The sequence below is a fragment of the Vicugna pacos genome, chromosome 1, assembly GCF_048564905.1.
Source record: "Vicugna pacos chromosome 1, VicPac4, whole genome shotgun sequence".
Taxonomy (NCBI): Eukaryota; Metazoa; Chordata; class Mammalia; order Artiodactyla; family Camelidae; genus Vicugna; species Vicugna pacos.
In genome coordinates, this window is record NC_132987.1 from 78,594,743 (window position 1) to 78,610,015 (window position 15,273).

Below are 15,273 nucleotides of genomic sequence, written 5' to 3' on the forward strand. Positions count from 1 at the left end.
ATCTGATTTTTTCGCTACATTTTTGGTATATTTATATGATTTTCCTATTTAATTTAAGCAACCCTAGGATAAAGCTAAATTTGGTTGTGTTATGTTCTTTTTGAAATATATGGCTGGATTTAGCTTACTAATTATTTATATCATTCATTTCTGTGTGAAATTCACCTGAAGTTATTTAATCTTAACATTATTTTATCTAGTTTTGGTGTAAAGGTTCTCCTAACATAAAAGAGTTTTGTATCTTACCCTTTATTATTTACTTGGAAACAGCTGCATCTAGCAGTATCTACTTTCAGAGTTTGGTAAACTTGCTTATAAAATTATCTGGAAATAGAGTTTATTTTGTAGGTATATTCTTGAGTACTAGTTTAATGTTTATAACAGTTACTGTCTAATCAAGAGATTGGCAAATTGGGGCCTGGAGAGACTCACAGACATAGAAAACAATCTTGTGGCTACCAGAGGGGGAAGCGGGTGAGAAGGGATAAACTGGAGTTTGAGATTTGCAGATACTAATATATATAAAATAAACAGCAAGTTCACACTGTATAGCACAGAGAACTATATTCAATATCTTGTAGTAACTTATGGTGAAGAAAATGTATGTTCATATATGACTGAAGCATTATGCTGTACCCCAGAAATTTACGCAACATTGTAAACTGGCTATACTTCAATTATATATATATAAATTTTTTTTTGCACACAAAAAATAGGGTCTGATAGCCAAATCTAGCCCACTGCCTATTTTTGCAAGTGAAGTTTATTGGAAAAGCCACACATTTTTTTAACACATTGTCTGGGCTGTTTCCATACTACAGCAGTAAAGCTGAGTAATGGGACAGAGACTATGGCCTGCAAGGTTGAAACATTTATTATCTGGCCCTTAATAGGAAATGTTTTCCAATCTTCAGTCAAATCAATTCTTGAATTCATTTTGGAAATTGTTTTTTTCTGTAAAATCGTCCAATTAATTGGAATTCCAAATAATTAACATAATGATCATATTATTTTATGATATATTATTTATAGTATCTCCCTGGTAATCTCTCATATTATCCTAAATATTTTATCTGATCAATTTTGCAGATTCTTTTACCCATGAATTGCTTAAAAGTTTAGTTTTCGTACTTATTTTCTTTCTGTTTTGCAGTTCAGAAACTTTGGGACTATCTAAAACCTGGCAAGAGTACAAATTTCTTCCCATAAAAGATTAGTTATTTTGATATTTTTTGTCACTGTGATCAAAGCTAAGTGACATACTGAAAAAAGGATGTGGAGACAGATCTGGACTTGAATTTCTAATGAGCCATTTAATTTTCAGTGTGACCTTAAACAAATTAATTTAACTCTTCTGAACCCTAGATTTTTTCTCTATCTTATAAGAATTACAGCAGTTATCCAGTGGGGCTGTTTTAACTATAGTATCATGTGTTTACCTCTAACTTGGGGATCAGGAGAAAAATGAAACTGATTCATTAAGTCAAATATAAGTACAGAGTAAGAATCTTGCCCTTCCTTTCTTGCAGTCATCCTCTAGAAGTCCAGAAACCAACCCTCCATGGAAGGGGATAGCAAAGACATAAAAGTATATTTTGCTGGTGCAAAGTGGTAGGTAAATTAGGTTGGAATCTTTTGGGCAAAATAGTAAAAAACAACAGCAAAAAAACAACAAAGAACATCAACCCTTCCAGACAGTCAGCTAGTACCATGTTGGTGCTGTCAAAGAGAAATCCTCAGTGGAAGCAACTAGAAAGGACAATTAATGTATTTCCTAGGTGCCAGTGATACATGTGCTCACACAAATGGAGTCCGGACAGTTCTGAACATGAATTCTGCTCCTACAGAGCCCCTTGTCACTGGCAATAAATGGTGTCCTTGGAGCAGAAGTTAGAGGTCCTTGGTTGATGACACATTTCCTTTCCACAACCTTCTCCTATATCTGGGCGCCTTATCATAATCTTGACCAATCTCCCATTTCTCTCTTTGTATTTCTAGCATCTCTTCCCACCTCCTTCCTTCATTTTTTGTCCCTAGATGGATAGATTCTCTCTTATTCATCAATTTTACTGAATTTAGTTATGTTATAGGAGTTCCTCATGTTCCTTTGAGAATTAGAAGTTGGGCATTCAGTAATCTTTGTATATTTGTTTCTGTGATCACTGATGTCTTCTCTTCCATGAGGAGAGAACACAAAATGACTAACTGACTCAATAAGGAAGTGGCCAGAAGGTAGAAGGAATTACTGAGAATAGAAATCTTATCAGCTAATGTCCAAAACTATCTTACCTCATGGTAATATGAAGAGGTGATAATTGTACAGTGTTCAAAACAGTGCTCACCATATAGCACATCTCAATGTAATATCAGTTTCCTGCTTTAAAAGATGATGTTTTGCAGAGTCTGTTCTAGTATCAAGACTTTGGACTGCATTGTGCCTAAAGTCTTTGACCTCATACTTAGCAACTTCACTTAAGGGTCTGCTTATTACTCCTTACCTAACCCATGTGATTTTTAACTCAATTCCATTTGCCAGCTTATCTTTAATTTTCGAGTCAGAGAAGATAAATAAATGCATTAATGCATGAACAGGATGTGGTGAGGATAATATGGACACTAATTGTTCTCACTAGATTAGGTGAAGGACCGTTCTGACTCTGTTGTAAAACAATATTATTTTATACCGTTTTTAATTTTATTTTTTAAGCATATAGGCAAAAATAAAGGAGAAGACTATTGTAGGTTGATATTGGAGGGACAGATATAACTGCTACTTATTTCCTGGTCATATTTGTGTGAGGAGAACAGGTGTTAATTTGCATTTGAGAAATGCAAAATGTGTTGACTATGGCATGCAGCTCTGCAGGATCTGGGCACTAACTAAAGAATGAAGTGCTGTCAGGTCAACGGAGAGGTTGCTTTTAGTTGGAAATAGATGTTAGTGAGCATGAAGCTTTGTTTTTGCTCCCACCACGGTTCCTTAAATTATGCTCTGACCCAAGAATGACCAGAATTACAGTGCTTAAGTAGTTTTTATATTATATTATACTGAATCGATAGTTCTCAATTTATAAATGGGTTAAATACACAAAAAGTTAATTTGTAAAGATTTGTCTTTCAGATTACAAAACAATTTTTATTAAGCAAGTATTTTAAATACAGGCATCCCTCAAAGATACTGCGGGTGCAGTTCCAAACCAACACAATAAAGCAGATATTGCAATAAATCAAGTCACACCAATTTTTTAGTTCCTCGGTACGTGTAAATGTTACATTTACACTATACTGTAGTTTATTAAGTGTGTAATATCATTATGATTAAAAAAACAAGGTACATACCTTAATTAAAAATATTTTATTGCTAAGAAATGCTAACCATCACCCGAGCCTTCAGTTGAGTCATAGTAACAATATCAGAGTTCATTCTGATCACTGAGACATGAAGTAAGAAAAACTGTTGGAAAAATGGCACCAATAGACTTTTTAGATGCAGCGTTGCCACAGACCTTCACTTTGGAAAAAACAGTATCTGCGAAGCTCAGTAAAGCAAAGAGCAATAAAACAAGGTATACCTATATCAATATCCTCAATATTAACCTGAGAAAGTTCACTGAATCATATATATATGTATGTATATATATATATATATATATACTTAATGCATACAGTCAATGGAAATATTTTAAACAAATGTAGTCACCATTCCTAATGCCATTTAAATGGGAAAATGCACTTCAACAAACAACTTAGAATACCAGGATTTAATTTTTCTCCATAACTCTATTAGATTACTAAGGACCACTGCAGTTCTTGATTCAAGGGGACATTACATGGAACATAGCCACTCTGGGGAAATTACTTACTTATTAAGTGGCTGAATATCCTAAGAAGATATGTATTTGCATAAGATAAAATGTCTTTATTAGTTACCTACTCCCCAAAGTTCCAAATTGAAGAATTAAACAGAGACATAAGTCAGGGATGCCCAGCAATAAATCATATTCTCTATTTTGTTAAGTGGGGTCTTTGCTTATAAATTGCTTAATGTGAACAGATGGGATTGAAAAAGGGTCTTTGATTAGCTTATGAAAATGGGATTATCATCGTCATCATCATCATCATCACTGGCTTGTGAATTCAAAAGTAGAGAGGTCAATATTTGGTTCCTTTTTAAAAGGTATTACATTATTTTAAGTAGCTAATAAAACCTAATATTTGTTGCATTTGTTACAGTTTTTAAGTCACTTTCATATACAGGTGTCTCATTTGATCTTCAAAGCCCAATGCATGAGAAATGGAAAAGTTGATTATCATATATATCCCATTACTCATAAATAGTACAAAGTGTATCCACTGGCAATTCACATAGCTGCTAAGCGTTCAAGGTATCAGCAGTACGAAATTGCAGCCATTCCAGTTTATTTTGTCACAGACACCAATTACTTAATACATGCAGTAAGCCTTAAAGACTTATCTGGTAACTCTTTAGAGTTTGTACAATACATTATTGTCTGTGGTTTATTTATTCTGCCATATTTATTTAACAAAATGCACAGCAGTGAAGCCTTTTAAGGCCTCCATTAAAATGAAGGAATTTCACAAGTCCCAAATATAAAATAAGATTATGGATTATAAAGGTAATAATAGCTTCTGCTTCTTCCTCTCTCCTTTAGTAACTGAAAACTTGCATTTTCAAGGCAGTTTAAGAAAAGGTTTACTATTCCATTTTTACTATATTTTTTCATGAAATATTTCTTAGAACTCATTTTGTATTTCATTTGTTCCATTCATTTCTTCTTTACTCTTTTTTTCTTTATGCTTGCGTTCAGTTTCACTGGGTTTTATTTATTACCATTTCAGTGCTCTTTAAAAAGAATTTGTCACCTAGATGCCTTCTCTTGTCTATGGCAAAAAATTAAAAAATAAAAATAAAAATAAATCTTTAAAAGGCCAGTAAACCTGAGCTCATGTCCTGAAAAATCATGCTGGAATTAAGGCTATGGTTCTGGCTCTTGAATGGGATATCTAATTTATACGTATACATTTTGAATAAATAAAATCAGTCTGCAAACAGACAAGCTTAAAGAGATCAAGTCCAAGCCTTCTAACTGATAGACAAGCTGGAGAGAAATGCTGCAGTGTGTACGTTCCTTTTTTCTGTGTAAAAAGGTTATCCATCCCGGCAAGCCTTTTAGGCTAAGTGTAATTAAAGTCAACGGATGGAAAAGCATAAGCATTTAAAAAATGCAACTTAAAATTGGCAGCGTTGGAAATTTTGATTATTTGTACTTCTGGAGGGTGAAGCAAAATGGTTGGGAGATTCTCCAGTTTCTACAGGCAAGCAAAAGGGAATTGGCCCAGCCCTAGTTCAGTGCTGTCCCCACCCGCCAAAGCCAAGTTTGGTAATTGCTCCACTGAGAACAGAGCAGGGTTGACTCTGCTTGTGATGTGTTTTATTGTGATTTGCATTTTTCTGCATAGTAATTGATAACCTTTAATAAAACATTGATTTACATGCTGTTACAAAGCACATCATCTTTCAGGCTTTAAATTAAGCATTTCTGCAACATGTGTTGGTGGGGGTGAGGGTAGGGTATAGATTAGCATTATTCTCTGCCCTAGGGAAAAAGTCTTTTCTCCCCCATCTGGCCTCTTTAAATGCAAAGCCTTAGTTGAGAATTTTTTACTTGTGAGTAGTTTGTCACTCTCTTATTTCTGTTAAATTTCGTAAGACCTGACACATTTACAGGGCTGTTAGATAATGTTTAGCACTTTTCATCTTCAAAGTGCTTTATAAATATTAACTAATCAAAGCTGCCAGCACACCCATGAGTTAGAGAAATACTGGGTGGTGGTTATTTTATCTTACTTGGTTTACCTTATGAGGAATTTGTTAGGTTACTTAACGTTAGTTTTTTTTAATCCAATTTTAGATAGCTTTTCTCTATTAATAATAAAGAATTGCACTTTCTCTAGAGTCTGAACATGAAGTCCTGTGATTCATGACCTACCCTGTGTAGCCTTGAATAATTACTTGAATTTATGCATCTGTCTATTGTTTTCTTCCTTAGACTGTAAACCTCATTGCAATAAGGATCATTGTTTACACTTATTTTTCTTTTACACAGTAGCTACCTTATACTGTTTTCATTTATTCATTCATGCATTCCAAAAACATTTAATAAACGCCCACTATCTTCTAGGCATTGTATTTAGCACAGAGAACACAGCATTAATGAATACCTAAGTTCTACTCTTTGGGAGGATACTGGCAAGATTGAAGTAGGAAATGTACTGCACACTCAGAAGCGTTTGAGAACGTTAGGCGGAGGAGATATTTAGCAAACATATACAGGCTTAATAGACCTAAGCGGCATTGATGAAGACCTGGGGACTAGCAGGGGGAATAAGAGCTGAACTGTGTATGAAATCGGACCCATCCAACCAGAAATGTGGTCGTAGAAAATGAAGCCATTCCAAGGACTATGGACAAATAAGGAGGCGTTGGAGAAAGAAGTACCCCTAACTCTCCATCTTCCCACCCTCCTGTGTCCTGCCAAAGCCCTGTGAAAGCTAACTGGAAACAAGAGGTAAAGGGAGCCTGGTTTAACATGGAGGTCACAGCATACATCACAGAGCACAGAAGGGATGGGAGCTGTGCAGAGGCTAACAGACAGTATCTAGCACAAGAATCTTGCAAGGTAAAGACTGAGCTAGGCAAACTTATATATGTATGTAAATTTATATATGTATATATATGGGAAAAAGCACAAATACATTTCTGTGTACTTCAGAAGTGGAGAAAAGTGTTCTGTCCTGTAGGTACCGGGAAGGCATTTAAGGGAATGTGAACTCTTATCTAAACCTTGAAGGCTGAGATTTTGATTGAATTAACTTGGACTGTGAAGCCTTAGCATTGTTTTGCTGGATGAACAGGGACAAATGAAAGAACAACTGCCCTTTTACTCTGTGATATTCATTACATTTCATTTGACTAGTCTTTCAAATATTTAAAATCACTGAAGATTGACAGTGATCCAGTTAGCTTCTGTGCTGACCATTTATTAAGCTGTTGATTTAAAAAAAAACTCTACAATTAAAATTACTTCCTTGGAATGTTCTCTTTTTTTACCATTTAGTTTTTTCCTTTTCCTTAAATATTCTAGCATAACACAGAGGAAATTCAGCTTGGGAGTGGCTGTGCCGTCAGTGCTTTCCCAGGAGTATTATCTAAGATCCATCGTCTACGCTTGGTGATTTCCTATCCCATTTTCACTTTTTTCAATTAAAAACCCAATAAATAGATAAAAGATGGCTAGTTTCATTTAAATAAGCAGTTTCTATAGAAACCATTGATTTCTCTATATTTCACGATCATACAACCATATGAAATCCATCTAGATCTTGATTATACTTTTAAACATCTTTTTTCTCTATGTAATTTGAAGGGTTTTGCTTTCTTTATTTTTCTCCAAAAGCAGAAATAAAAAAGATTTTTCAGAATTTATCCCTTATTATTATACCTTGACTCATTTTCATAGTACAACTGATTCTTCTTGGTGAGAGTGCTATGGTGAATAAACATGTACAAAGTAGAGCAAATTCAGGCCGATCCCTCAGCTTTATATATAAATCTGCCTCATTCATTACCCAAAGGTGTTTTCAAGATTTTTACTTCATATTGTAATTTGGTTTTCTGTTGGGCAGCAAGAAAATGTCTCCAAAATAGTGATTACAATTTGAATTACTGACCTTTTTATGCACTCTTTTCCCTCGGTTCTGATGAGGTCTTTTTCAGGGTCTTATGGGATGGATTCTGTGTAACATTTCCCGTGCAAGGTATGAAGGCAAAACAGAAGACAAGTGGAGATGCAGTTCTTAAAATTATCATACATCTTGTCTAGATTGAACATTGCTGGGTGTCATTAGGGTATTATTAGAGGCAATCATATTATAGTGTGAGTTTGAAGGTACATTTTGAACAACTCAGAATCTATTTTACTTTTAGGCTAAGCAGCTGTTTCTAATCATTTTATGCTTAGGATTGTTAAATGCAAAGACGAGTTTCGTAGTCAAAAGAGTGAATTTCTTAGTGCCATCAGATTACATAGCCCATAAACTTTGAAAAATGTAAATATTCAAGATACAGTCTAACATGATGTGAATTGTCCTGTCACTGCTTCAGAGTACCTCATGGAATCTGAGATAAACTTAAAGATCCATTATGAAGAATATTTTTGTAAGTAAATGACACTAGCTAGGGAGTAATATATGTACATAATTACCATTCATGATTACAAATAAAGGGTACCATATAAGAAGTGAACTTCCCTCCCACACTCCCCTGAGCCGAAATGTAAGCATTATTCTCATTTTTCTTCATAACTTTTATGAAAAAAATGCATATGCCCACAGAGTGTTTTTTGCAAAGGGAAATTTTATTAAGTTTATGCTTATTTTTATTGTGCTTTTTCCACTTAATTATCTACCTTGGAGATACATCAGTGAATGCATATATCATATTTCATTTAACTACTCTTCAAATAATGGAGATTTCCTTTTATTCCCAAAGTTATTGTTAATATAGCAATGTTAAAATAAATATACTTGTGTGTATGGATGTATGTACATGTATATATTTATATGTGTATATATACATGTATATGTATGCACAGTGTATATATTTTTAGGTCACCTTTTACCATTATATACACATAAAATAAATCATTGGAGTGAAAATGCTGAGTCAAATGATATATCCATTTTACATTTTAATGGCTATAACTAAACTGCCCTACAAAAATATTATAATTTATACTACCACATACAATGCATACAAATACTTATTTCCTCCATAGTCTTATTATCAAACTGAAAAATTGCCAGTCAAGAAAGTAAAACTAGTATCTTATATTTATTTCAACTTGCATTTGCTTACTTTTAGTGACCTGATCTTATACATTCACAAGGAAATATGAATGCTGTGCCTTATCATATATCTCACATAACCAAAAACATTTGTCTCCCACGTTTTCAATTTTGATTTGATATTACTAGAACTTAGATGAGAAAGTAAATGCTCTGTCTCTTTTTGGAAACTACAGCAAAAAATTTTACTTTTCTAGGCCATTCTAGTGGAATTTTGTGCAGTTGTGTTAAAAAAAAACAGTAATAAAGAACAAAAATAATGTAAAACTGAGAACCCAGAGTTTGCATCCCCTGTACCAGCTATGTAGCCTTAGGCAAGTCAATAATTTTCCCTATTTGTAAATAAGGTGAGAATGAACTTAGAGTGTTGTTATGAGTACCCAATTAAATACTGGGTGAGAAAGGAATTTTATGCTGTAGTGCGCTTCATAAATATTGGACGTTAATACAAGGAAATAAATTATTAAATGGGAACTTAGTACTTTACAAGAAATACAGTTGGCGGGGTGGGGTGTCTACCCCAGGTGATGGTGGTCAGACTAGCTCTTGACTCTTTAATCTCGAGGGGTACCCAGTCTGATAGAGCTGGTGCACCAGTAGTTCTCCCCTTGCTGTTTCATGATCCTGCACACAGAAAATTACAGAATGGACTTGTCTGAAACGCTGAAAGGTTAAAACTGCCCCCAGGAGCCTGGAATGGTAACATCCACATGCAAAGAGAGTGTTCATTTATTTTATATAACACCCTATCCCTTTTCAGGTTTTCCTTTTAGAAGCAGTTCTTTTTACTCATTGAAAAAAAAAAAATTCTCTAGTCACATCATCAAGTCTACATACACCCAAACTTGTATTTCTTAAACCTGACACTTAGTGACTTTGTCCTAACTCTCACTACCTATTCCTTACATTTTTGTAGTTTAAAGTCAAAAAACAAAGTTGAGAACATATTCATTGATTTGGATTTTCTGAATATTATTATTACCATTGAATTTTGGGAGCCTAGACAGCTACTGGTCTCTTCTGTAGTCAGTTATTACTCAGCGATTTTGTTAGTTTAGTTTTGCACCAAGTTTAGCTGCTGAAGGGACATCTAGCACTGATGCATTTAGCCTCAGATAATAAACCTAGCTTCAAACCTTATAACCCCAGCTGAAGCGACTGCATTTCTGCAATTACATTAGGCTTCCCTGAAGCAGGTTAATTGAACTGTGGTGTACTGTTTTGTCAAGATTTATCCCCTGTATAAATCTACTCATGTCAGCTCTGTAGCACACTGTTCTGAAAGAAAACAACCTGCTCCTAGGAAAACCCTAAACAAGGCTTGTAATTAAATAGAATGTAGAGACAGATTCATCCCAGTACTGGTTTGAGGGGAAAAGTGTCATCCTGTGGTTAGAAAGTTCCCAAGCTGAATTACTGAGTTGTGGTTTTTGTGTGGGAGATCTGTTGTTAGGTAGAGACAAAGGTCATTAAAAAATCTTTGTTTCATCTCGTGGAGAACAATGAGTTGGAGAGGAGTGAACGCGCTATAATTGTATTAAATGCTTTGTATGTGGAGGCTCAAAATCTAGGCTGGTCTTGTTTGTGATGATGATAGATATTTTGTTATCTGTTATTATTTGCCCAGTTCTAAGAACAAATTTATATGTGTATATATATATATATATATATATATATATATATATATATATGAGAGTTTATTATATAATTTGTTGTTTATAATTATACATAATTATAAAATTGTATGGTTTGTATAAATTCAGCAGCTGTAACTAGAGTTTGTCTTAAGCAGTGGTTTAAAATAATATCTTAAAAATTATTTGGGGATAAAATAGACTAGTAGGCTAGTTTGATAGAGGGCAAACTTAAAAAAAAAGCTGATCGACAAATTAAACAGTACTTTCTGGATAAAAGCTATAAAATGGAGGGTAGAAGAGAGTGAACAGAATTGCAGGAGCCCAGGGCCTGGGGAATCAGGTGGGGATTAAGAAATTCACACAATAAAAGTTAGCTACTGTTTTATGACCACAAAGGACTTCATGATCTTGTTACTGTCATCACAGAGAATGGTATATAGAGCTCATTGTGATTTAGACTTCAGAGGAGAGAGGTCATTCGGAATTGGAGGTGATTGGAAAGATTTTGCGGAGAAATCTGAGCTGGATGTATGGAGAAATTAAGTGGGACTTGACTACGTAGAAAGGTGAGTTAAATTAGTCATGGAAGCCAGGACGAACAAAATTGGCGTAAGAGACTGTAGGACAGGAGCACTGAGATGTGAAACTACATGATGTTAGAATTTGACAGTGGGGGCCTGGCTTATAGGTCAGTGTAGTTTGGGCTTGATCCTACCGACCATATGAGTCCTCCAAGACTTGTTAGTAGGGGTCTGAAGTGATCAAAGGCATGTTTATAGTCATTAATGTGGTAGTATTGTATAAAATAGAACAGGAATTATTCACGGCTTTCTCAAAAGATCTGAAGGTTGAGCCTTCTAAAAAGTAGATATTTTGTCACAATAATGTTCCAAATTCAGTATTTTTTTAATTGAAGTACAGTCAGCTACAATGTGTCAATTTCTGGTGTACAGCACAATGTACCAGTCATGCATATACATACACATATTCATTTTCATGTTCTTTTTCATTAAAGGTTATTGCAAGATATTGAACATAGTTCCCTGTGCTATACAGAAGAAACTTTTTAAAATCTATTTTTATATATAGTGGCTAACATTTGTAAATCTCAAACTCCCAAATTTATCCCTTCCTACCCCCTTTCCCTGGTAACCATAAGATTGCTTACTATGTCTGCAAGTCTGTTTCTGTTTTGTAAATGAGTTCATAATGTCCTTTTTTTCCCTTCAAATTCAGTATTTTGAATTGTTCATAGTTTTTTTCAAAAAATCTGAAGCACACGCCTTCTAAAGGGTAGATATATTGTCACAATACTATTCCAAATTCAGTATTTGCAATGAGAGTTCAACTCTGCCTCTTTTAACCTTCTTAATTGTGCTAGACTATGTAAACCAAGGCCTGAATAGTTTTATACTAAAGGAAAGTACAGGTAAAGTGAGGGATTTCTTTATTATTTTATCCACATTTCAGCACTTAAGGGATTAGGGAGAAAATATCTTTGTGTATTCAGTACCATGGCTAATTTATGTGTCTTTGCAGTTGCATTCAAAACTATCATCAGCAGTGAAGTGTTTGATACATCATCTCTACAGACAGTTTTATCAACTTCCAATACATACGCACTTCCCTGGTTTCCCACATACAAACGAATCACAAACTACATAAAGTCATTGTAGCAACCTGTTGTCAGCTACGTGTAGTCTTGGTTTTAGAAAGGAACTCTATCTGCCATGTGAACTTGCTAAGACTTAGCTTTATTATTCAACAGGTACACATATCATTTTTAAGAGAAAGAGCACAGCCTGTGTGAGATTGTAAGTTGTGATGGGATCAAGGAATACAATTTAAGTATTGAATCTTTTGATGATGTTGGAAAACTTGCCTTTGGGAAGGACAGTCAAGGGGGGCAGTGGAGTTTCCAAGAGGCAGTTTTGGGATTCTTAGAAAAAAGGGTTTTTCCTACAGAAGATTCAACCTTTTCAAAATTCAATTTTTTCTTGATTCTTCAACTACTGTTGGTTTTTCTGACCTTTTTAATAAGTAATGTTTAGAACATCTTACCTGGGAAGTCTTCATTTACCTTTCCAGAGACAGAGTGAGTTCATTTTCTTTAAAGATTTTATAACCCTGTTGGGGGCTCTTGCACTTTGTAATTAATTGGTTATTCTGCTCTCTCCACCACTAGTCTGGGAGACCCTGAGGAGAGGGGGCAGATCTGTCTCCCACCAAACGGCTGTATCTCCAGCACCCAACAGAGTGCAAGACAAACAGTCAGCACTTACTGTACATCAGTTAAGTGAATGGATAAATCAATCACTAAATTCATGGTGAGAGGTTGAGTACTTCTCATTTGTAAGGCATCGTGTCAAATTCATGGAGAAATATGTAATTAGTATTTTTGATATCTGCCTGTAAGGAGTTTAAACTTTAGTTTGGCAGCTAAAACTTTGATATAAAATTAATTGATCATTTTTGGTTGTTTATGCTCTCTGCTTCCCTTTGCTCTCATTGATCACCTGACTTTAGTCTGTATTTGCCTCCATCTCTGTTTCTTCTGAGTCACCTCCTATTTGTCAAATCCAGGATTTAAATGTTCTTAATCTTCTTGGTCTCTATCTAGAGATCAAGAGCACTAGAGAATCCAACCTTCCTTTGAAATTCTCTTTTCCTATTTGGCCCCAAGACACTGAAGTGGATTCTGATGTCTCTCTCTCTCCACCACTACGCTGGTCATACAGCCTCATTGTCACAGTTGTTCAGCATCCCCACCCAATGCATCATGTGCTTCCTCTTCTCTTCTTTTTCTACGCTGTCTCCTAGACTGATACCTCTGTTCACGATTTAACGTGTGTACATAAAACCTACTTTTGTCACTAAGTTATCATCACTTGAATACCACACTATCCTCTCAAATTCCTTGTTTTTAAGACTAAAAATCATGTTTCCCCTTAAGCCCTTTTTCTCTTCTAATTTTCCTTCTCTGTCATGGTATCAGCAGTCTCCTTGTCACCCAGCCTTGGTACACATCATTTTCTCCTCTTGGTCACTTTTTCTCTTCAGTCTTTTCCTGTTACAGAAAAGACACATAAATTCCTTTTCATTGTCACGGTAACTACCAAGGCACTGGTTTTCCCTGCATCCAAGTTTTGCCTGCCGAGTCACGTTCTACACTGTGTTGAACTGAGCCTCGTAAACTATCTAAATTACCCCAACCTCAGAATCCTTCCATGAGGTTTATTGCTTGTAGTCTGCCTTGCTTAGCCTGGAGTTCAAGGCCCTGTACAGTATGACTGACAGCTCTCCAGCTACTTCACCCCTTCACAAACCCAGTGATTTAACAGCAGTGCACTCGTCAACACGCCTGATTTGGTGCATTTGCTTGCACTCTTCCCTCTTCTAGATTGAGCTGAAACTCAATAATTACCCGAACTCTAGCTTTGTACTAAAGTCCAGCTAAAGTCTAAGGGTTTCCCTAGAGCTTCCTGCAGAGTAGTGTTTTCCAAAGTGTGGGGGATATAATTTTAAGTTGTGCAATTAAAAAAGGCATTAAAAACATGAATAGTTAAAAAAGTTATCCCCTTTTCTATTTCCTTTCACTCTTTCTAATTTTTTCGAGGAGGGAACCTTAGTTTGGTTCTAACTTTTTTAACGTCACTTTAACATTTGATAATTTTTCTTTTAATCAGTGAGAAAGCAGGGAGATAGCTCAGTGCACTGGGAAGTCACCATTATCTAGTTAGAAATAAATAACATTATTTTGTATACATTTGTTCGTTACTTCTCATTTATGGTAAAGATACGCTTTTTCTTTAGGGTGATAATATTAAGCTTCCATTTAAATCATGTTTTACTTGAATATTCAGAAAAATGTCAGGTAAATAATAATATGTGAAATAATTATTAAGAAATTCAAGAAGGTGAAGCACCGGGGTACATAGAAATCATAAAAGCCGCGCGTGAATGACTGCAATCTAGGGAACCCTCAATTACCATTTTAGCCTACGGTTTTTTCTTTTTCTTTTTAAACTGAAAGTTCAGGCACTCGTCTAAGAGGTTTTTCCATATTAACTAATGAACCCTATGTAAGACACTGTCGTTTTCCCTATTGTATAGACGAGGACACGGAAGATGTAATTTCCCCAGCTTCTCTCAGGTGACAAAGCTGTGGAGACAGTTCTGAACCAGGTCTTTGGCCAGAGCCTGCGCTGCTCACCACAGTGCGAGTCTGCGTCAGGACAAGCGCACCAATCTTTGATTTCACAATGACAAGTAAGATTTTTTGTGTCCCCAATCGTTCATCTGTCTCTTTCCCCCAGAGGGAAAAATTTTACTCAGACATAAAGTCAAAGTCTGTAGAAACCTCCTATGAGTAATCGTATTTAGAGCTGATTTCCATCTCTACAGACAACTTGAAAAATGTTTCCTTCCAACAGTTAAGTTCTTAAAACTCAGGGAGTGCTCAGTTAACTGCAGGTTCAATAACAAATAGGAAAACACCAGTCTCTGCATGAATAACTTTTATAGTTTGTTCATTAGAAAGTCCAGGAGCATGATGACCAAGCACAATTTGCATCTGCTTCCTCAGCAGACTGCCCGGGAGATGAACAGCCCTCGGCCGTTCGAGTGAAATATTTAGTAACTGAACAGGGAGTAGTATGAAAGCGAATTAGATACAATGGAAATGCCTCTTGGGAAATGTTATGCTTGG